The sequence below is a fragment of the Rhipicephalus microplus genome, chromosome 5 (genome assembly GCF_043290135.1).
Source record: "Rhipicephalus microplus isolate Deutch F79 chromosome 5, USDA_Rmic, whole genome shotgun sequence".
NCBI classification, from domain to species: domain Eukaryota; kingdom Metazoa; phylum Arthropoda; class Arachnida; order Ixodida; family Ixodidae; genus Rhipicephalus; species Rhipicephalus microplus.
In genome coordinates this window covers 155,269,510-155,293,411 of record NC_134704.1, presented here as the reverse complement: position 1 = coordinate 155,293,411, position 23,902 = coordinate 155,269,510, and the positions used below count along the sequence as shown (strand labels likewise).

Below are 23,902 nucleotides of genomic sequence, written 5' to 3'. Positions count from 1 at the left end.
AATCGCGGACACACGCACGTTCTGGTAACGAACTTCAGTACTGAGTGACGACATCTTGCAAGAGGTATGGCAGTCGCGTACGTCGAGGTGTTTATTGAAGCTGCAAGCTGCTTGACTGTGGAGAAAGCCGATGTCACCGGGTCTGCCCCTCTATCCATCAACGTTGGCCCAAGGTTACTGCCCGCGCAGAAGCAAAGCCTTTTGAAGCTTATTAACGAGTTTCAGGACTGTTTTTTTCGATGTACAGAGTTTGCCAAACGCCGTTGACGAAACATCGCATAATTACGGATAAAACGGTCATACCCATACGGCAGAACCCATACCGAGCAGCTCCGCGGGAACGTGAGGCCATAGAAAATCAGGTGCGAAAGATGCTTCAGGATGACGTTATTCAGCCGTAAAAAAGTCCTTAGGCATCACTGGTAGTATTGGTGAAGAAAAAAGATGGCACTTTGCGTTTCTGCGTTCATTACCGCAAGCTATATCAGGTTACGAAAAGGGACGTTTAGCCGCTGCATCGTATAGACGATTCTCTCGATCGACTACGCCATGCCCGGTATTTCTCTTCGATGGATTTACGGAGCGGATATTGGCAAATAGCAGTTGATGAAAGAGATCAAGAAAAAATTTGCCCGCAGCTTCCCTCGGGGGAACACTGAGGAGGATTCGGAGCATATAATTGGTTAACGGGGTGTTAAAGTGCGACCTACTTGGGTCGATGGCTAAATTGGTTAACGTGGTTGTGAAATGGGGTGTTAAATTGCGACTTACTTGGGTCGCTGGCTACATTGGTTAACGTGGTTGTAGGAGGGGTGTTAAATGAGTGAACACGTACGACACGTATCCCGTTTTCGAAAGTCCGGGTCCTCTTGTCGACGCTTACGTTTCAAAGCGGCCGAATCCGGTGCTGCTGCTCGACGCTTACGTCTCTCAGCGGCTTCGCGTTCTCTAAGTTGAGCATCTTCCGCTCGACGCCGACGTTTACGTTCGGCGTCGCGAGCTCTTCTCCGCGCTGCCTTGTCTTCGGACGACGACTTGGTTGCGGTTCCGCCAACACTTTGGCCGGCGCTGGTCGAAGGGACGTCGATCATTGCGACCTCGGACGTCGACGCGCCGTACAAACCAACCGACGAGCGGCAACTGAGCGAGCGAGCACCGACCTTGAGTATATATACAGCGCGACGGCGCATGCACTGTCAGCTGTCGAATGTTCGAGAAGGGGGAGAAGCGCAACGGTGCATGCGCGCGCGTCAGCTGCCAATGTTCTCGAAGCGCGACGGCGCATGCGCGCGCGTCAGCTGCCGACGTTCTCGAAGCGTGACGGCGCATGCGCGCTACATTATACAGCTAGCGAATGTTCGTGAAGAGGAGAAGCGCACGCGGTGTGTAGAGGAGGAAGGGTGCACAGATGGTGGAGGATTGAAGCGCGCGCGGTGTGTAGAGGAGGAAGGGATGCACAGATGGTGGAAGAAGGAGGAGGAAGCTTGCGGAGAGCGCCGCACTACAAGCCTCGAGTATTAGATGCTCCACATCTAAAAACAGCATTCGTGACACCCGATGGTCTTTATGAGTTTAAAGTTCTCCCGTTCGGCTTGTGCTCAGCACCGGCAACGTTTCAGCGGCTCATGGACACAGTCCTGTCAGGTCTGAAGTGGCAAACGCGCCTGGTATATTTGGACGATGTAATTGTATATTCAGCGACATTTGACGAGCACTTGAAGCGACTACACGCGGTATTTCAAGCGACTGGCCGGACTATCACTCAAGCCAGAAAAATGTCACTTTGGCTTCGAAGAGCTCCTTTTCTTGGGACACCTTGTCAGCAGTGAAGGTGTACGGCCTGACCGAAACAAAATAGCCGCTGTTGCAAGTTTTCCTACGCCATCAGACAAGAAGGCAGTGCGGCGATTTTTAGGCCTGTGCGCCTATTACCGACGCTTCATTAAGAATTTTTCGCGCATTGCATCACCTTTAACACAACTCACCCGAGAAGACGTCACGTTTGTGTGGGGTAAAGAGCAGCAGGAAACGTTGAACGAGCTGCAAGAACGTCTTCAAAGCACGCCAGTTCTCGGTCACTGTGCGATATTTTTACTATTGATAGGTTTAGCATTGTTTTTAAGGTTTCGCTCAAGAACAAAAAAAAAACGGCAGATCCCACGTACCGTGGGACTCGATGATATGCGAAGCACGAGTTAGAAAAGTTGATATGTCACTTCAAAATCAGCAGAACGTTACGAAGAGGAGGTAAATGATGTAGTACATAACTTCCGTGTCATAATGCTCATGTTTGGCGGTGTCGTCTGCCGTCGTCATCTATTCGTGTCACGTGATACTGAATTTAGTATATGTAAAGCCAGCGAAACGGCCGCAAGCACGTTATTAGCGTGGTATGTGGTCATGTTCTTACATGACACGCGTGTCAGGATTATCATATTTGAAGCTGTCATATGTTTCGTCATCCATTGACGTCACGTAACACAATATTTGGTATATGTGGAGCAGGCAAAACGGCCGCGCACCATGAACGGACCAATTATATATATTCCAAGGTAGCATTGACGCTCATACACGCTGGGCACAGTGACGCTACGTTAGCAAAACGCGAGCACTCTATGGTCTGATGCCAGGCACGACCAGCGCGATCAGCGTCCATCAGCGAGGCCCGACGGCAGCCGGTACAAATTTCGCACCTATGCGTTACCCAGACAACACTGCATTGCCCTCTTTTCGTGACGGAGGGACGCCGGACGCGCTGAAACACGCATGCATCAAAGTAATGCACTGCAACGCGTGCCTGCGAGTATATGGCAGGACCGGTGCCTCGCGTGGTAACGCTGGTGTGACGCGACAAAATGAACGCTGTCGAGCATGCGCACCGCGTCCCGTCGAAATGTAATGACGCTTTGACTGTAGTGGCATGTAGTCATGTTCTCACATGACACGCATCTCATGATTATCATGTTTGCACTAGTCACATACCTTCGTCAACCATTGACGTCAGGTAATACCAAATTTGGCATATGTGAAGCTAACGAAATGGCCGCGAGCGCATCATAAGTGTGGAATGTAGTCATGTTGTTACATGACATGCAAGTCGTGAGTATCATGTTTGTATGTGTCATTTACCTATGTCGTACGTTCACGTCGCGTAATACCGAGTTTGGTACTTGTGAATCTAGCGAAACGGCCATGAGTGCATCGTGAGCGTAGCATGTAGTCTTGTTGTTACATGACACGCATGTCATGATTTTCATGTCAAGGTCAGCCGCTTGTGTTCGCCATGCAATATTGTCATACCATACCAGTTTTGCAACATGACGCGTGAACTAAACCACCACAAGAGCTGCAGGACCATGAAATGTAAAGCATTGCATTAATGACATGTAATAAATTTCATGTCATCACTTATCAAGTATGTTCTTCCTACAGTCATGTTAGGCCGAACCAACTTTGGTATCGACACAAGTATCGAAACGGCCAGGAGAGCTAAATGTCATAGATAGATAGATAGATAGATAGATAGATAGATAGATAGATAGATAGATAGATAGATAGATAGATAGATAGATAGATAGATAGATAGATAGATAGATAGATAGATATGCTCAAAGTAGCCGAAGTTCGCTAAGAAATGCTTCGCATTTAAAACAGTACAGGCACAGTGCTAACACACGCTTCGCATCTGCTGAATCGAGATTGGCTGAATTGTTAAATGACGTATGTTAAATGACGCCATGGTCGCGGCCGGTGCGTCGGTGTTTGGCCTTCCGGACGACTTTCCGCCCTTGGGAGGAATTTGCGAGGCCGCGCCTGCCATGGATCTGTGCCTGTTGGAAACAACTTCCGTGAACCTGTCCGAGCACATGGAACGCCCCCTGGAATATCACCGATGTTCAGCCGTGGCGACAACGTCATCAAGTTCGGAAACTTATATTACCAAGCATCCAGCAGTATCTCTTCTGTGGGCACGGAGGCACGATGGAGGAAACAACGAAAGGCTTACGCATTTGTCTTTTCGCTCTGCAGGTTGGTTGCTTTTCCAAGTTACCCTCTGGCAGATTCCGATCAGATGATCCTTTCCTTGTCATGCTTCCGTGCCCTGAAGCAGTTCGCGAGTGTGCATTGCATCTTCGGCACCTCTTGCTCCGGGGAGGTGACATCGAAACAAATCCTGGTCCTATGACTAAAATTCAGGAAGAGAATCTTAATTCAGTTTTTGATAGTGTGCAACGTATTGAAGCTAACAATGCTTCTCGAATCCGTGAATCAGGTTTTGATCCTACATGCCACCTTAAAGAAAGATTTCGAATCTCTGACGCAAAGAGTAGGCGAGCTCGAGAACAAGCTTCAGTCAATGTCAACACAGCACTCTTCCGCGAATGCAGAAAACATTTCCAAAATGCAAGTAATAATCGATGAATTACAGTCAAAAGTGACAGGGAGCGATTCCGGGCTTGACCTCACCCATAAGAAAGAGCTTTCGAGAATTCAAGACAAAATAGATGACTTGGAAAACCGCCCCTGCCGGTCTAACTCACCTTTTTACGGAGGCTCCGATACTGATGGTTCCGAGTCGCGGGAGACCTCTGAGAGAATCGTAAAAGAGCTCTGTTCAAGCCATTTTGGCATATCTGTTTCGTCTATTTCTAGAGCTCACCGCTTGGGCCGGTTTCTAGCGGATAAAAAGCGTCCAATCATTGCAAAATTTTTTAACGAGAAAGAAGTCGAATTCACTTTGAGCAGAGCTTCAAACTGAAAAACACAACACAAAGCGTAGCACGAGACGATTCTGAGGCCGTGCGCGACAAAAGACGCAAACTTCTGCAGTTTTCAAAGAGCTTATAAAAGGACGGTGACCGTATTTTTCTCGTTTTCAATAAGTTGTTCGTTAACGATGACGTTTACTTGTGGGACACCGAATCGAACAGTGCTAAACAACTTTCAAGTCGCAATAACACTTGACGCATCTCAATTGCCCATCCCCCTGTCTTCTCATATCACCAACCAGTACCTTTATATCAACCATCTGAAGCAAACGAAACATCAACTAGTTCCCTTAATCACGTACACGGCTTTCATTTTCCTTACAACCAAGCCAGAAGTACCCTAAGTAAACAAAACAAAAAAAGTTCACCCTAAACCTCAGAAGTTAAGGCGTCGACAAATAAGGCTTCGCATGAAATAACTTTCGCAAATGTGAATGCGCGTAGCATCATGTACAAATTAGATGCTTTAGAATCATTGCTTATCGGCCTGAAATCCGACTTCTTGGCCGTTACTGAAACGTGGCTAACAAGTGATATTAAAGATGTTTAGCTAACACCCCAAACTACGCGATCATACGCCAAGATAGGCCAACACGAGGCGGTGGCGTAGCTGTATTTAAAAGTAAAAGATTCTCCTTCACATTACTTCCAGACGTAGAAGGCGTAGAGGCTATATTTTGCAAACCTAAATTCACAACCCACGTTATCGTTCTCGGGTGTGCATACCGCGCCCCTTCATCAAACCTTGAGTGTATTGATTCCCTGAGCACGTATATGTGGCGTAACGCATCTAATGGCAGGGTTATTTTAGTTGGGGACTTTAATCTGCCTGACTTCAACTGGGAATCAGTGCAGTACCACAGCACCTGCTCCAAAATAATTTACGATTTAACTCTTTCTTTAAACCTTTCACAAATAGTGACGTAGCTTACGCGTAAACAGGGACACAACTCGAGTGTGCTGGACTTAATCTTTCTCACTGATATCTTTCCGGTACATGAAGCAAAGATGGAACTACTAGACGGCAGTTCAGACCATAAAATAACTTATTGTAGGATACCTATAAAGGACAGCAAAACGCCTGAATACGAAGAGGAAACATTTCCAGAATTTTTTTAATGCCGATGACGTAGCAATACATAACTTACGGTTCGACGAATGTCCATCATTTCAAGAATTAGCCTCTCACTCCACTGCGACTATGGAAATTTTGTGGCATAAATTCAAAGAAATTGTTTTTTTATTGAAATAGAAAATAAACGAAGGAGTTTTTGTCACCGCTACTTGGCGACGGCTACCCCTTTCCACCTAATTGGTACATATGAAATTATGAAACAAAACACAATAGCATATATACATATATACAGTCCTATATGGGTGAGAGCAAAAGGTCTTCTATATGGGCAGAACAAACACGTAGACGAAACGCTCACTTTTAACTTTTGTCCGCTCAGTATTCGTCACAAATCTTCGTTTCTTCAAAGAACTGTTGCAGCACCTTCATTGCTTTGCCGTTTGTTTTGGATGGTTAAAGACCTAGTATTTTATTCAACCCGAGTGGTCGCTCAGGATCTAACCTATGCAGTTCTTGTTCTAGTCGCCTTCGGTGTGTGTCGTGCTTCGAACATTCGAGCAAGAGATGACAGATATCCTCATTGATGTGGCCGCATGAACATGCTGACGATGTTGCACGATGAATACGAAGTAGGAAGGGCTTTGTGTAAGCAGTTCCGAGTCGTAGGCGATGAATGAGTGTTTCGATACGTCTTGGGAGGTCATGGTCAAATTGGTATTCAGGATTAGGATCAAAAGAGGATCAATTCTTTTGTTTTGTCTGTGAACCTGGTAGACAGGCTTAATTCACGTTTTGTTGTTCTTACAATTCTACGTACATCATATTGAGATACCGGAATGAGGCACGTTTGCGTAGAATTATGAGTTGTTTTCGCCAACTCATCTGCCATTTCATTTCCCTTAATTCCGCAGGGACTGGAACCCACTGAAATGCCACTCGATGATTCGACTTCGTAGCTTCTGAGAGCTATTTTAGTATAGCGTAAACTATATGCAATCAATGTATCTTGTAGTGGCACTTTCCACACATGCCAGTGCTGCCAGAGAGTCTGTAACTACCACTCATTTTCTGGGTGTCGTTGACAGTTTAATAAAGCTTATGGCTATCGAAATCGCTACGAGCTCCGACGTTGTTGAAGAACCCGCCTGACCAAAGAAATTGTTCTTTATTACTTACAAAACCACGTTTCATCGAAGAAAAAGAAGACCAGAAAGATGAATCCGTGTGTCACACGTGTCGTTATACATGCTAGAAGAAAGGTGAGGCGTTTGAGGAAAAATCTAAGAGAGAAACCGAATATTTATAGCCGACAAAATCTGAGCGCAGGTATAACTGACATGAAAAATAAAATAAAGGCAGCCGAGTCTACCTATTTTGAAAAGCTCTACCTCGGTTCATAAAAAGTTCCCCAACAAAATTTTGGCAATACATGAATCCTAAGGTCCGTAATTTGACCAACACAACGCCTGCAGAAAATGTCTATTCCGCAAATGTATTGAATAGCTATTTCCAATCAATTTTCACAGTTGACGGAAGACAACCTCACATAGAAATTAGAGACGAGAAATCTATAAAGCGATTATTATTTTCAGAAGAGGGAGTTTTCAACTTACTATTGAAGTTGAATGGCAAAAAATTTCCGGACCAGACAACATACCTAATGCGTTTTTAAAAAGATATGCCGATAGGATAAGAAAATACCTGTTTTTTAACCGGTCATTGTCGTCGCGTATTCTACCAAAAGATTTGAAAATAGCAAAAGTGATTCCTACACATAATTCCGGAAATAAAAACGAACCTTCCAATTATCGGCCCACCTCACTAGCACGTACGGTTGGTAAACTGCTCGAACACATAATCTTAAAGCACATAACGAAACACCTTGAAGAACACAAAATACTGTCCCCTTTTCAACACAGCTTCCGCCAGGGCATGTCTACTGTAACACAACGCATTGAAATGGTCCATAACGCCTCATTAAGCATCGATGGCCGAAAAGAAAGTGATCTTATTCTGCTAGATTTCTCGAAAGCATTTGATCGGGTGTCACACAGCAAACTCATCTTGAAACTCTAACTTTTTCTAGGCAAGGGCCAAATTCTTGACTGGATCACTTACTTCCTAACAGACAGGTCGCAGTTCGTGGAATTAAACCATGTCCAATCTTGAATCGTACCGGTGACCTGAAGCGTACAGCATGGCAGTTTTTTGGTGCCGGTATTATTCCTACTTTTCGTGAACGATCTTCCTTCATCTGTTAATGTGAATGCAGATTATTTGCAGATGACTGCATCCTGTACAAAAAAATACACTCACACGATTATCATATCGCCCTAAATACAGCGCTAGACGCAGTTTCAGCCTGGTGCAGTGATGGGCAAATGAACATCAACGAAAAAAATTCCGCGCTCTTATCTATGACTAGAAAAAAGCATCCACCCAATTTCAATTATGTTACAATTATGCTACCCTTTCTAAAGTCACGAAACATAAGTATCTAGGGGTCATTCTGTATATTACTTATGGTGGGACGCTCATATTCATTACATCACATCATCTGCGCTGAAAAGACTGTTATTTATAGAAAGGCGATTACAGCAAGCACCAGCACACAACGTTACTGGTCTACAATACACTTATACGACCCATCCTGGAGTACGCAAACACTGCCTGGTTCCCGTACACACACACAAAGAAACTAACCAGCAAGCTCGGAAGTGTTCAGCGAAAAGCGCTTAGGGTCATATTTAACAGAAGGCTGGAATACTAACCATAAAAAACCAGGCGATATTGGCATGCCTAAAGCTGTTGTACCAACCGTTATATGGTCACCTAAAGATAGACAAGTCCCACTACATAAAGCTATCCGCAGCAGGAACTACCCGCCACAAATACTCTCATACACTTGCCCGTTATAGATTTCACACAGATGCCTTCAAATTCTCGTTCTTCCCGCTTGCGATTACAGAATGGAATAACCTGTCCCCCTCCATCACCAGTAGCACATCCTTAGCCACTTTCACGAAACTAGTAGAAAGTAACTTGATAGCCTCGAAAACATAATATGGTGCTATGTGATCTTTCTTGTTATTTAAGTAAAGTGCCAATATGATTGTACTTTGACTAATGTGCTTATAAGTTTTCTTTTTTTGTAGTGGTTTTGTTAATTTTTTCTCTTTTTATTTTTTGCCTTTCTATTGACTGTACCTAATCATTGCCTTAGATTTTCCACTTGTCATAATCCTTCTGAGATTGACAGTATGTATAAATAAATAGATAAATAAATAAATATATTTTAAACATAGGTCGCCGAAACCACTCATGAATTGACTGACTCGCACTGACTCAGGCTGATATCCACCCGTCTATACGAGTCTGAGTGAGTCACGGGGAGCAATATTTTGGCGAGTGCCAGTCCGGCTGAGTGTGGTTGAAGAGAATTAGTGCAATATTCTTTATTGTGCACTTCGACTATTTTTTACAAACACACAAAAAATAAATTGCGTATCAAGGTTCAAATACATGAGCGTCCATTCATTTTTCTAGAAAGAATAAACCATGGTACAGCCACCTAATGATGGTCATATAATGTGAAAAACGGCCTTAGTGGCCGCGTGTTTTGTGAAGCTCATGCATTTAATGGTAATGCCCCTTAATCAGTAACGTACGAGCACCAGACCTTGCAAATGTTGCGTGTGCATATAAATAGTATTGAGGAGATAGATGCCAATTTTGCCAGGCTAACTAATGTAAACGTTTTAATATAGGTCAGTTGAATCTTTTGACCCACGTTGTTGAATAACCGATTCTTTGTTTCCCTATCGTTATTTCATTTCATTTTGCGTAGCTATAGTGTTGATGATCAGTACTTGGTATTCTGACTCTTGACACAATTTGTGCAAAAGTAAAAATGGTCGTACTGTGCCCAGTTCTTTTTTGTACTCATTAGAAGTACGTTTATGTCCATTATAAATAATCAACAGCAAGTCGCCCAATATTCAGTTCTGAATAGAGCAGCTGTAGTTAACGAAAATTGGAGTGTTCACATGTTTATTTCAAATTTATAATAATTTTTGGTTTTTAAGGTTCCGAAATCACCGTTTGATTACGAGAGACGCCGTGTAATTGGGGGCTTCAGCATTTATGACGGGCTAGTGCAGCATCACGTCATTGCATTCTTCGAGGAATAGGCCCTGTTTGTGTGCTACTGCCAATTCATAATTCATTCTCTCTTTTATTATTACAAAATATGCGAACCGTGCTTCTAGCCTCGGCTCACCAGAGGTAAACAAAGAAGGCACCACGTGTGGCGCTGAGTCATCGAAGGAGGCAAAAATACCAACATGACATAAAAAACACCTAGCATAAGTAAAAGACTAAATAAGTTCTGTACCCAGTGACTGCCGTTTAAATCTCCATAAGAGAAGAGATTCTCAGTAAAATAACGTAGGGCTGCTAATTCTCTCCCCAAGAAGAGAACCGTATACCTATAGAAAAACAGAAACCCACAAAAGGGAGAAGCATGTTAAGAAAACATGATCTGTATCTCTTACACTGCTTTATAACAGGGCTCTCAATTTTCGAGTCAAAACGAAGTACAGAGCGAGAAGGCTCTTAAATACAATGAAAAGGCTGCTGGCACATTTAAGGGCACCTATACATGCTACATTAATAAAGAAGGCAGGTCAGGACTGAAACAACCTAGGAGCTTTAGAGCAATCAAAGAATGGAATAAAGAAAGATTATATAATCGTTTCATAAGCATGCGAGAGCTTAATTATTGTGATGTAAGTGACCTTGCCATTCATAAGTTAAAATAATGTCATTGAAAAGAGTAGTTATTCGAGGAGCTTTGATAATCATAATACTTGGTAGCCGCTAGCTTAGCAGAGCAGGCCTCAATTAACGGACGTCAGGCAGGCGCTGCAGAGGTTGTTTTGTAGAGAGAAATTAGTTATTCACTTGAGTGTCCCTACAGCGACATGGGACAGCAGAATGTGACAAAATGGCAATAGGCATACAGAAAATGACTATAATTATTCACGGCACATTCTAAATAGTCAAGCCAAAACAATAATAAATAATGAGTGATTAAGGATTATGTATAAAGAAGCCCCCCCCCCTTTCCCAAAAAAGAAACTTTAGCAAATAAGGCAATGAACATAAACATTACTATCATTTTTTGCGTATTTTAAATCTTCCGAGACCTCTGCCTAATTTATGGACCAAACATATTTGGCCGTCCATTTATAGTTTTTCTTCTATTCTTTTTTCGTGTTTACCGATGTTTGTCTAGGCCTTCATCGTTTTTTTTTTCTTCACTTTCTATTGTCTGACCTTGGAGAGCTGGGGCGAGCTTGGCCCGATAGTGGTGGAGACGGAACCTTCTGCTTTCCCCTCTTCAAGGGCATACAACTCCATCTCTAACGAAGCCACAAAGCATTATCAACTTGCCCGTAGAACATATCCTATGCCCCACCAAAGCTCATCACGTGCGCAATAATTTATGCTTACTTTACACAAGCCCAGTCGTATCCCAGCCTTTCGATCTATAGTCGTTTCATGTAGGTGTCCCCTGCGTGACCTGACTATTGCGCATACAGCGACTTTAACCACTTTCTCGGAAAGCGCCTCGCTTTACGACTTCACACGTATAAAGAAGTCTCGCAAAACACCTTCCATTGACTGCCTAAATGCCACAACTCATTTTGACAACTTCAAGCAGCCCAGAAGCTCAATGACGTGGCGGTGATGCTTGGCCTCATGGCGGCGGCCCACGGTCCCCCCTCAACGAAAAGTGGGGGATCACTTCTTCAGCATCCCGACAAAGTTTGTTACTCACCTATTAGTCTATTTCCTTCTCATTCCTCTATATTTTTCCTGCTCTCGAAATAGTAAGCAGGCGTTGCGCTCCTGAAGGTATTATTTACCAGCTTGCTATCGCCCTCTTTTCTCTGTGTCTTCCGGCATCTGTGTATGCAAGTCAAATATTATAAGAAAAAATGTGATTTTCTATTCTGAAAATATTAGAATGTAATTATGTGAGAAAAAAGACCCCTGAATGCTTTGGGATGTTTATGATCCATTTGTTTGCCTATAGTCATTTGCCGAGTTCAGCGGTGTCGTTTTGTGAAAATTCGTTAAACGAACGCTAAGCTGGCGAGTAAGGTTTGCTGAAGTAAGGTTGAGTTATAGACTTAGAGCTTTGAAGTAATTATTGATACCATGCTGTTTTTATTTTTGTTACATTGTTACACCATAAGCCATTTTCTTTTGAATTTTGCTGTATCAATAAAGTGATTCTTTCTTTTCTTTTTGCGGCAAGTGCGCTCATGGACATCAGTTTCTTTTTCAAGTAGAAATCCAAGTTGGTAATTTTCGGGTATTCTGTGTTTTCTCGCCCTTCTCTGCACTGTACTATGGTAGAGCTCATCATGTTAAGGTGTTTATGACTTTTGCATTTGTGATTGAAAATTGTCAATATATAAGAGGCGCTAAACAAAAGCATAGAATTGGTTTTTATTGACAGTGTTCTCTGAAAACTCCAATGTCACTGATTTTACCACCATAAGTTCATTACTAAAGAAGGCAACTCAGGTCAAAACACAGTATTTTAATTCTTCGCCGAAAGATATGCGCATAACGACACAATATTTCTGACACTGGCTCGATGAAATTTACTGAAACTTGAAATATGAAATTTTTGGCTCCATCAGCAGACATTCTGTTCCAATAGTGCGTACTAGGAAATCCGTACGGCTTTATCAAATACCGTTCAATGTTATTAGGTCCCGGTGCTTCGTGCAATATGTGCAACATGTTGCCACCACAACCATTGCCTTTTTGCATGTTTCCTCTCTTAGCTAGCGCCTTCTCGCAGCGAGCTCGGTGATTTTCTAACTGTTAAAAGTAATTTATTATTATTAGAAAATTATCATTTCCCACTTTCGTGTCCCTTTTTGAGCTCACAAGAGAAGTACGTATATTTTCTTTCCGGTTTATTATTCTGTCTCATTTATGAGCTGTATAGAGGCCTCAGCCACTTCATGTAGACGTGCCATCTTCAAACATTGATTGAGCAGAATGACCTTATTGAAGGGATGAAGAAACTTTCTCCAGTTTCGAACCGCAAACTGGCTAGGTGCAATTTTTTTTATTCTCCTTTGATGATAGCTTTGCGAGAAATGTAAGAGCGTCGCTGCAGACCCTAAAATCACTCCATGAGGGGTGACAGTATTACCAAATAAATAAATAAATAAAATGACGTACATTAACGTAAACGCATTGAAGGCAGAGCCTCTTTTTTTTCTCATTGCTTAAAAGATAATATAGTTTACTACCTTTTAAAAAGCAAGCCTATTTATCGTATTTCATTGGTTATTTCGATGCTCAGACTACAGTATTTATTTACCGCATATATACTTCTCACAAAAGGGAAATATCATACTACAGGTGACTTGCGCGCTGCCTGGCCACATGCAATTTGGAAGAGCTACAGAGAAAAAAAATAGAGAAAGATGTCTCAAAAAAAGAATCAGAAAAGTGTCTTTTTGGAAAACGGTGACGCTATACCGAGTGATTACCAAGCTAAAAGCATCAAAATACATGCCTTTGCGGTAACTTCAAGAAGCACTTTTTTGCAAAGCAGGAGGTGGATGTTTTGTCTGCTGTGAATTGCAAGTTATAAATGGAGATCTATGGTCTAGTTACTATTATCTAGCATTTGGGGATATTTTCTTAAGCATGGTCTTTGCGCCATAACAACTAACATGCTTAGTTATTGCAATACGACGATCATTTCCTCCGTCGAGTGACCCATACTTTCGCAGGGTGGGACATACTGAATATATTCTAAGACAATGACTTTGGATGGCTGTTCACGGGTTGATTGCCCATCAATAACGCTATTTGAATTTTATATCTGTGTTTATATGCTGAACGGGACCATCTATACTTGTGTACTTTTCCTTCAGCAGAACGAAATTGCGCTTTTCATCAGGACATCATAAGAGATTGAAGAATGGCCTTGCCATCGATTTCCATAGTTTTTCACTTACCAGGTCATGCAAGTAAAAGGTCAAAGTCAGTGGTTAGGAAGTATAGGCTCGATTAGAAAAAGCAGGCTTTTTTGGTTCAACCCTATCATCTGTTTCAATGAAATTGCTCGTATCCTTAAAGCTATCTGCATCACGACCCTGGCAACGCACGAGATCCACTATGGGGCCCTATAATTTTGCTGTAATTTCATATGTTCATGGACTATCACAGCGGTAAGCCTTCGCGTGTTAAAAAAAATCAGGCTACCATACACAACTGTTGCATGCGCCGCTGTAAGGACGATGACAGGTCTATCACAGAGCAGCGCATGCACCGTTAAGCATCGCACCCAGTTTGTAACGTGCATATGTGGTGTGGTATACAATATGTATGTAAACGGGGCAAAACTTAGGTGAGACATAGTGATTCTTGTCATAACAAGATGGTTTACCGACACAGCAACATATTGAAGGTCACACCGACTTCACATTGTCCGTTCAGTGGTTCTTAACTTTTATGTGATACACGCGTGTCATCTTCAGGCACACGAATCAAAGATCATGTGGAATTATATTTGAGGTGTTTACATAAAGAAAAACCATAATTGAAATCCCGCCCCATTTATGTATCTATATGGTGGTGAAACCAACTTGTTTAAAAAAAATGGCAGATACCACGTATACAGTGGAAAAGGATGATATGCGCTGCACGAATGAAGAAGGTTGACATGCCACTTCCGAATCACCACAACGTAACGAGGTGGACGTAAACTATGCCGTACACGACTTCCGTGTCATGGTTATCATGTTTGGATGTCTCGTTTACCTTCATCTATTCACGTCACGTGATGCCAAATTTAGTATATGGAGCTAGCGAAACGGTCGTGAGCACGCTATGAGCGTGGTATGTTGTCATGTTCTTACGTGACACGCATGTCATGATTATCATGTTTGCACCAGTCATATACATTCGTCATTCATTGACGTCACCTTACTCCAAATTTGGTATATCTGGATAGCGAAACGGCCTCCAGTGCATCATGAAGCGTCAAATATACTCCAACATGACGTTGACGTGCGCGCACGCTGGCCACAGCGACGCTACGTTAGCAAAACGCGAGCACACTATAGTCTGACGCCAGGCGCGACCAGCGTCCATCGGCGCGACCCGATGGCAACCAGCGCGAAATACAACATGCTGCATTAGACGCCAATGCGTTACCCAGACAGCACTTCGTCTGCCTCTTTTCGAGACGGAGGGACGCCGGACGCACCGAAGCGCGCATGCGTGAAAGCAACGCAGCGCGCGCCTGCGAGTATATAGCAGGACCAAAGCCTGGCATGGCAGGCGTGACGCGACGAAACGAACGCCGGCGCGCACGCGCACCAGGTCACGTCGAAATGTATTGGCGCCTTGACTGTGGCATGTAGTCATGTTCTCACATGACACGCATCTCAGGTTATCAAGTTTGCACCTGTCACATACCTTTGTCATCGATTGGCGTCACGCAATACCCAATTCGGCATATGTGATGCTAGCGAGACGGCCTCGAGCGCATCATGAGTTGGGTATGCAGTAATGTTGTTACATGACACGCATGTCATGATTATCATGTTCGGATACTCATTTACTTATTTCGTCCGTTAGCGTCACGGGATACCGAATTTGGTATATGTGAAGCTAACGAAACGCCTGCGAGCGCATCATGAGTGTAGCTTGTAGTCATGTTGTTACATGACACGCATCTGATGTTTATCATGTTTGCACCAGTCAGCTACCTTCATCATCCATTCACGTACCGTAATACTAAATTTAGGTACATGTTACGCTAGCGAAATGGCCGAGAGCGCATCATGAGCGTGACATGTAGTCATGTTGTTACATGACACGCATGTCATGATTATCATGTTAGGGTTGGTCACTTGTGTTCGCCATGCAGTCATGTCATACCATAGCAGTTTTGAAACATGTCATAGGAAGGAAACCACCGCAAGAGCAGCAAGACCATGAATTGTAAATTGTAACATTCATGACATACATATACTTTTTATGTTATGACTAGTAAAATTTGCTCGCTATATAGTCGTGTTATGCGACACCAAGTTTGGTATCGATATCATTATCCAAACGGCCAGGAGAGCTAAAAGTCGTAGGCGGCTAGATAGATAGATTGATACGCCCAAAGTCGCCGAAGTTTGCTAAGAAGCGCTTCGCATTAAAAAAAACACAGTTTCACCAAAAGGGTGAAACAATGAATGGTATAGCAACATATTCTAATGTTTTACGAAGCAAGACAACAACTTTTAGGAGCAATAACCTTTTATTTATTTTGTTTATTTAGAGAGACTGCCAATCTCAAACGAGATCTCCCTCAATCTCCCCCGCGGCAGCAGATGGTGTCTAGTCTTCATTTGCACCCAATACGAGTCCATGACCCTTTGCATGGTGCACTATGTGCTTTCTTTCTGCACCCTTGAGGCCACAGAGGCAAGCGATCTACCGGATTCATCGGTGAGCAGTCGTAATGTGACATGGCATCACTCGCGATACTATTTTGGCTGAGACCGTCGCGATAACTCGCACTTGGCCTGCGCCTCTTATAGCGGACCTGCGCGCCCTGTGTCATACGGAGTGCCTCCATTGTGCACTCAGCACCGATCCTCTGCTCTATTGGCTTTCTGCTGTCCGAAGCACGCAGGTAGGCAAGAGAATCAACATATACGACAGTCTTGTTGTTGACGAACCTGCCCTGAATGCGCTGACACTCCCTTCCCCCCCTCCTTCCTTCCAGGATGGTGAGCGCCCCTCTGTGTTTACTTTTACCTGCAGGGCTGTGCTCAAAGGCAGCACATCAAAAATAGCATCGCTTAGAAGGCGGCTGCGAGAACATAGCTCGTGGAACTCACTGATGAGTCGACTCACTGGAACTAACTCAAACTAAGATCTCGCCGTGAGTATGTGTCAGAGTGACTTTGGGTGTGTAACATCTTGGTGAGTTGGAGTGCAAGTGAGTCCGGTTGAGGAAAAATTTTTGTGAGTTTGAATGAGAGTGCGTCCGGCTCAGGAAAACTTTGGTTAATTTGAGTCTGAGTGAGTCCAAAGCGCAAGATATGTTTTTAGTGAGCCTGAGTGAGTTGCACTTTTTTTCTTCCGACTTATGTGCGACGATGAGAGATGACCTAGCCGCCGAAACAGGTCTATACTGATGGCTCTGACAACGGCAACATTGCCCTTCAGCTCACAAAGCCCTGCAGTGCCGCTTCGGCTTCTGTGCTTCCTCGACCGGAATAGAATATGGCAGCCAACTTTCTTAGTGAGTCTCCTATCACCAAGAGCAGTGCAATTTACTGCAACTCTGGATCAGATCTTTGGCAGCTTATGAAGGGGACTTTCACAGCGTGACTTAGTCAGTTCTCCTAAGCGAATTATGCAACCTTTTTAAGACTCGGTTAGGAACCATGTAAGCTTCGTGTAGTTGTAGAGCGCATATAAAATCAAGGAATTTTTTTGGTGACGCACACGCTGCGTTGTCAATGTTCTTTGGCTTTAAAAAACGCTAAATATGAAATACGCGAGTGCACTCAAGGGCAGTAATATTACATTGTTCTGAAACGTTCTTCGTGCGAAACAACCGGTGCTACCGACCACATGATCGGCTTATCGCTTCTCACGAACGATGGCTTTGGCTTGTGTGCGGCTGTCAGAACAGTTCTTCACCCCGATCTAGTTCCGCCCCACTCCATTCGACGACTGTCCCCCGAAGCACCTTTGAAAGCCCTTAAGTAAGCTAGTGCAAGAAGGGAGTAACGTGGTCATATTTTTCCGGCTCCCAATAAACGCTGGGAAGTCACTACACGGCATGTATAGATTACGACTAAAATTTGGAGTCGTCGGTTGGAAATGTCCTCAGTAACATAACTAAATGCACTTAACCTTACAGTGAATTTCATAAATCTAGCAATACTTATATTAGTTACTGAACGAAACGCTCTATAAGAATGCTACAAAAGCTACCTGATGATAAAGCATGCCATTTGTTTTATTCTGGTCAAGTGAAATACTTCTTTGTAAGTATTTGGTCTCAGTGACGTGAAACACTTTGTATCAAAAGGACAGAGACACTGCTTTTAAAAGCTATACAAACAAGGGATGATGGGAACTCAATTGCCATGTTAAGTTTTGTCAAGAAAGCGCTTAGTGCCTTTAGAATATCACACTAAAAAGCATTCGGTATAGCTCTTGAAAAAGAAAAGGAAAACACTATTTCGCATTATAATTCTCGAATCATTTTTCCTAGAGACTTTCAAATTCCCACTAAAATTTTTATTTTATGTTCCAAGTTCAATTAGGATGTTTGACTAAATTGTAAGCAAAACTTTTGTTATTTTCTACTGTGGGTAACTCCACATTATTTACCTCTGTCCTCAACATCAAAAAAATTGCCCGCAGCTTCCCTCGGGGGAACACTGAGGAGGATGCGGAGCATATAATTGGTTAACGGGGTGTTAAAGTGCGACTTACTTGGGTCGATGGCTAAATTGGTTAACGTGGTTGTAGGAGGGGTGTTAAATGAGTGAACACGTACGACACGTATCCCGTTTTCGAAAGTCCGGGTCCTCTTGTCGACGCTTACGTTTCAAAGCGGCCGAATCCGGTGCTGCTGCTCGACGCTGACGTCTCTCAGCGGCTTCACGTTCTCTAAGTTGAGCATCTTCCGCTCGATGCCGACGTTTACGTTCGGCGTCGCGAGCTCTTCTCCGTGCTGCCTTGTCTTCGGAGGACGACTTGGTTGCGGTTCCACCAACACTTTGGCCGGCGCTGGTCGAAGGGACGTCGATCATTGCGACCTCCGAGGTCGACGCACCGTACAAACCAACCGACGAGCGGCAACTGAGCGAGCGAGCACCGACCTTGAGTGTATATACAGCGCGACGGCGCATGCACTGTCAGTTGTCGAATGTTTGAGAAGGGGGAGAAGCGCAACGGCGCATGCGCGCGCGTCAGCTGCCGATGTTCTCGAAGCGCGACGGCGCATGCGCGCGCGTCAGCTGCCGATGTTCTCGAAGCGTGACGGCGCATGCGCGCTACATTATACAGCTAGCGAATGTTCGTGAAGAGGAGGAGCGCACGCGGTGTGTAGAGGAGGAAGGGACACAGATTGTGAAAGAAGGAGGAGGAAGCTTGCGGACGGCGCCGCACTACAAACCTCGAGTATTAGATGCTCCGCATCTAAAACACGGAACAGTTAACTCACATGCATTGTAGATGTGAATAGCAGCAATGACGCAAACAGTTCATTAATATGGGTATGTCAGAAATCATTTATAAGAAGCTGTTTACGAAAGACAGAATAAATTAAATGGACAGGCCCAGAACATATACTGGCCTAGGTATGGTATTGTGGCATGGAAACAGAGAACCGCAAGCAGAGCACTTGTGGCAGTCGTTAAGTTATTATCGAAAACATGAACCCGCATCGGTTTGTTTCACTGCAATGTCATCAAAATACGATAGTGTTCTGCGTAGAGAGACTGAACGAAGCGTTTATTTGATCTTCTTTGCGAGAAAATTGGCGAATGAAATTCTGGACAATTTGGAGGCGCTGCCTACTATAGGAGCGCCCTCTGGCAGTAATCTTGAAAACCGAAAATGGCCTCCGACGTAGCGAGCACCCGGCGTGCGCACATCATCTCGGAGGCCTCATTTGTGGAATGCCAGATGCCAGGCCACGGGTAGGTGCCACTACCGTATCGTCGTAGCAAAGCGTAAGAAACGCCCACCTTATCGTGCATAACGTTGCATTGTCCACACAGCCTAATAAACGTGACGGCCTTTACATTCTGTGGCGTGTTTTAAAGACAATAGTCTTTTTTGGGGACCTTCAACGCAAAACGTTTGGTTTGTCTGTCTGTCTGACTGTCTGTTCATTTGCCTGTTTGTCCACTCTGAACGGCATCGGGTACTTCAACGGCTGACGCCATCCGCCGCACCCACCTATGTTGCTCAAGGTTGAGCGTTCATGCTTGCGTATTTGTCAATTAAAAAGCAATTATTGCGCTTGTCTGGGGCACCATAACAATACGTACATATTCTGCATGTGCGTCTCTTACTACAAAAGGCATACATAAGTAATTTTAAGGACCGTAGCGCTTATCACGCTGCACTTGCACGGAACGGCTTGCACGGAAACACTTGCACGGAAACACTTGCACGGAAAGGCGAGTGTTTCCAACGCTTTGCTAAAACAAAACGGTGGTGGCACCTACCTGTTGTCTTGCGTTCTACACCTTATAACCTCTGAGATGGGCGCGCACCCGTCTCAGAGCCACGCGCTTCGTTTTCTAAGAAAACTGCCAGATGGCGCTTATGTCTAACGTGTGACGTGACTTGATGCGCTCATTCGCCTCCGCTGCACGCTCGAGGCACTCTAACGCAGCGCCTCCAGAATACCGTTCACCAATTTTCTTGCGCAGAACATCAAATAAATGTCTTGTTCACTATCTGCCCACGCAAGACTATCATCTTTCGACGACATTTGCAGATTACATGCAGATACGGGGTCAACTTTTTTATAGTGTTACGAAACATGGCACAGTACATGACGTTTGATGTTGTGCCTCAGAAATGCGCAATATTTGTTTTTCAAATATAATGCGCACTAGTATGAACGCAGAAACCGGAGCAATATTGGTGGGCGCAGCGGCAGTGGTTGAACTTTCGCCGTTTCGGGTGACACACAGACAATCGAGTGACAGACAGACTAAATTTTTTTGCGTTTAAGTATCCCAAAAAAGACTATCGTCTTTTGAAACTTTTTGTATAATAGTCACAGCTGGGATGTAAGTGAGAAGCAATGCATGCGATTGCAACGAGTTGGGATTTCACATGAAAAAGGGCGATCAAATCGAAACTCGAAGTGCCTTTCTAAAGCACAAAGGACGCACGAAAACAACACACGCAGGACGAGTGCGATCTAACAAAGTTCCCAGCTCAATAATGAACACTTTGCTCAAGTGTAAAGGACGCGCGAAACGTATGTACAGGTTAACAGAGAAACTAACAACTTTGAAATTTCTCACTTCACTCTGTTTGAACCACGCTTTATGAGGTGGTTTGAACAGCGTGCGTCTTTCGCAGATGGGGACTTTCTAGTCGGCGAAGTGACCTTTGAGAACAGTCTAACCGAAACACAATCTTACCGGTGAAAGCCCGAGACATATATCTCACCCCTACCGCGGAATAAGCGCGCGCATATAGTAGGTCTACCCACCGAGGGGCAAAGCCCACAGAAAAGATGAGTGCATTAGCGTGCAAGTGGCGACGAGCCGGGCGCCAAGAGCACCCTTTGTGCTATCTCACTGTCTCACTGGTGATGTTGAGAACATGCACATATTTTGCCGTAGTCAGCGTGCTTTAATTATTCTGGAATTTACCTTAGTGTTCATGTATGAGCACATTTGAATCACTGCGTTTCATTGTTTGCCATATTCATGTGAGAAGTATTGTGATTTGAGCTGCTAAGTTTACATGTTTGTGTCGTGCTTCTGGTGCCTTAACTGCAAGTATATTATAGTTGTTATATGAACTTTTGGCTGTGGCTCGAGTTGGGCGTATACATTTGGAGTTCACTGGTACACTAAAAGGAAATATGCTAAATTGTCTCGACTTGGTGTTCTGTTTCCGGGGACCAACATATGAGCTCTTTGAACAGGCTCACTGCCTGCTTCAAAGAACCTGAAATGTGTTTATAACAAACTGATGTCAAAGGTAACTTTTAAACAGTCTGATAGCCTTGTTTTTAGAAAAAAGCTGAGCAGACATTTTATTAACCTAACTTAAGGTGTTAACTTAAGGCGCCAAAAGCCAACAAGACACTTTTGAGGATGTGTGAGGAAACTAACCTGCCACAGAGCATACATAATTACCTGGCTAAGAGCATAGATATGAGTGGGCGTGGTACTTTGACAGCATTATTCAAGAATAGTTGCCATTAAACAGCCATACCACAGAGCAATTGTGAGTGAGCGTGGCACATGGAAACAATAAGACGGAAGTTTCTTTAATAGGCTTAAGGCCACTTACCATTCGTGATGCTTTCTGTGTGGTAAGTTCGGAGGAAATCAGTCATTTCTTCTGCGCAATAGGGCCTTCTTTCTCTTGACGTAGTGAAACTTTTTCACTATGCTCTTGATGACGCATTGCTTAGTGCTGTTCGTTAGTGTATTGAAATGGAAGGCAAGTCCTGTTTCAAAGTGCAGTTCGCTCAAAAGGGGATAATTCTTTACTTTCACTTCAAACTTCCCTGAAGAGTACTTTTATCTCTTTTAGAAAGAAAACTGCTGCAAATATATATTCATATATATATATATATATATATATATATATATATATATATATATATATAATGTTACGAGTAACTTATTTAATTATCTATTTACAGCGCACAGAACTCGACGAGTAAGATGGCGCCAGACCAGCATCCAACGGCAAAACCCACTTCGTCCTCCTCTTTCATGCAGCCGTGTTTAGCGGCTGTTTTGTATCATAACCTCCGGCGGTAGAAGCACTGTCCCGGTGCTGAATTTACGCAGATGATGTCGAAGGGGGGTAATAGGGCTTTAGCCGAGACACGTGAACAATGTCGCTCGGAGCTGACGATGACTTTGTTGGATCAGTTGGAACAATCTCGTACGTGACGTCTGTCACTTGGCGAACGATACGGAATGGTCCAGTGTAGGGCGACAACAGTTTTTTCGACAGTCCCACACGCCGAGTAGGTGACCAGAGGAGCACGAGAGAACCCGGAGAAAAGTGCACGTCCCTATGGTGAGAATTGTAGAGCTGTTGTTGGCGCGCCTGTGAAGCCTGTAGACGGTTACGGGCGACTTGGCACGCGTGGTCGGCGCGGGCAATGGCTTCACCAGCATATTCAGTGGCCGCAGGTAGTAACGTGTCTAAAGGTAGAGTTGGGTCCCGGCCATATAGTAGATAGAAGGGCGAATATCCGGCAGTGTTGTGACGAGATGAGTTGTAGGCGAACGTCACATACGGCAAATGAATGTCCCAATCGTGGTGGTCTGGCGCAACGTATTTGGCAAGCATATCGGTTAGGGTCCTGTTAAGGCGCTCCGTGAGGCCATTTGACTGGGGATGGTACGACGTAGTAAATTTGTGCTTGGTATGACAAGACCTCAGGATTTCATGAACGACAGCTGATAAGAACGTGCGGCCACGGTTGATGAGAAGTTGACGGGGAGCACCGTGCACTAATATTATGTCGTACAGCAGAAAGTCCGCAACGTCGGTAGCGCAGCTGGTCGGGAGTGCTCGTGTGATTGCGTACCGCGTCGCGTAGTCCGTGGCAACAGCAATCCATTTATTTCCGGCTGTGGAGAGTGGAAAAGGGCCCAACAGGTCGAGACCAACTCGAAAGAAAGGCTCGTTGGGAACGTCGGTCGGCTGAAGGTAGCCGGCTGGGAGGGCAGATGGCGTTTTGTGACGCTGACAGGGCTCACAAGCGGCGACATAGCGTCGAACAGAGCGGGCAAGTCCAGGCCAAAAAAACCGACGTCGTACTCGATCGTACGTGCGAGAAACGCCCAAATGGCCGGTTATGGGAGCGTCATGGAGTTGATGCAGGACAGAGGAACGCAGGTGCGCTGGGATGACAGGAAGTCAGTCTGATCCGAAGGAATCAAGGTTTCGGCAATATAGGATCCCGTATTTCACCAAAAACATTCGTAGGGACGGGTCGCGTGGCGTTGACTCCAGTTTGTCAATGATGGCTCGTAAAGAAGCATCCCGACGTTGCTCTTTGCTGATGTTTAACAGCTGCGACACGGAAAAAATGTCCGTGATAGCGTCGGTATCGGTTGCTTCGTCAACAAGGTAGCGGGATAAACAATCCGCATCCTGATGTAATCGCCATGTTTTGTACATTACAGAGAACGTGTACTCTTGAAGGCGTAGAGCCCAACGAGCGAGACGTCCCGTGGGGTCCTTCAGGGAGGCTAGCCAGCAG

General features: G+C 44.4%; 1 protein-coding gene across 1 annotated transcript in view; it reads left to right on the top strand.

Annotated features, from left to right (window-relative positions):
* The first annotated feature begins 16,747 nt into the window (after positions 1–16,747).
* LOC119182165 (luciferin 4-monooxygenase) overlaps positions 16,748–23,902 on the top strand; it is a 168,863-nt gene continuing 161,708 nt past the window's right edge. Inside the window, exon 1 of the mRNA XM_075896095.1 lies at positions 16,748–16,831. The gene's annotated coding sequence lies outside the window, so the exon portion shown is untranslated. The remainder of the gene's footprint in view (positions 16,832–23,902) is intronic.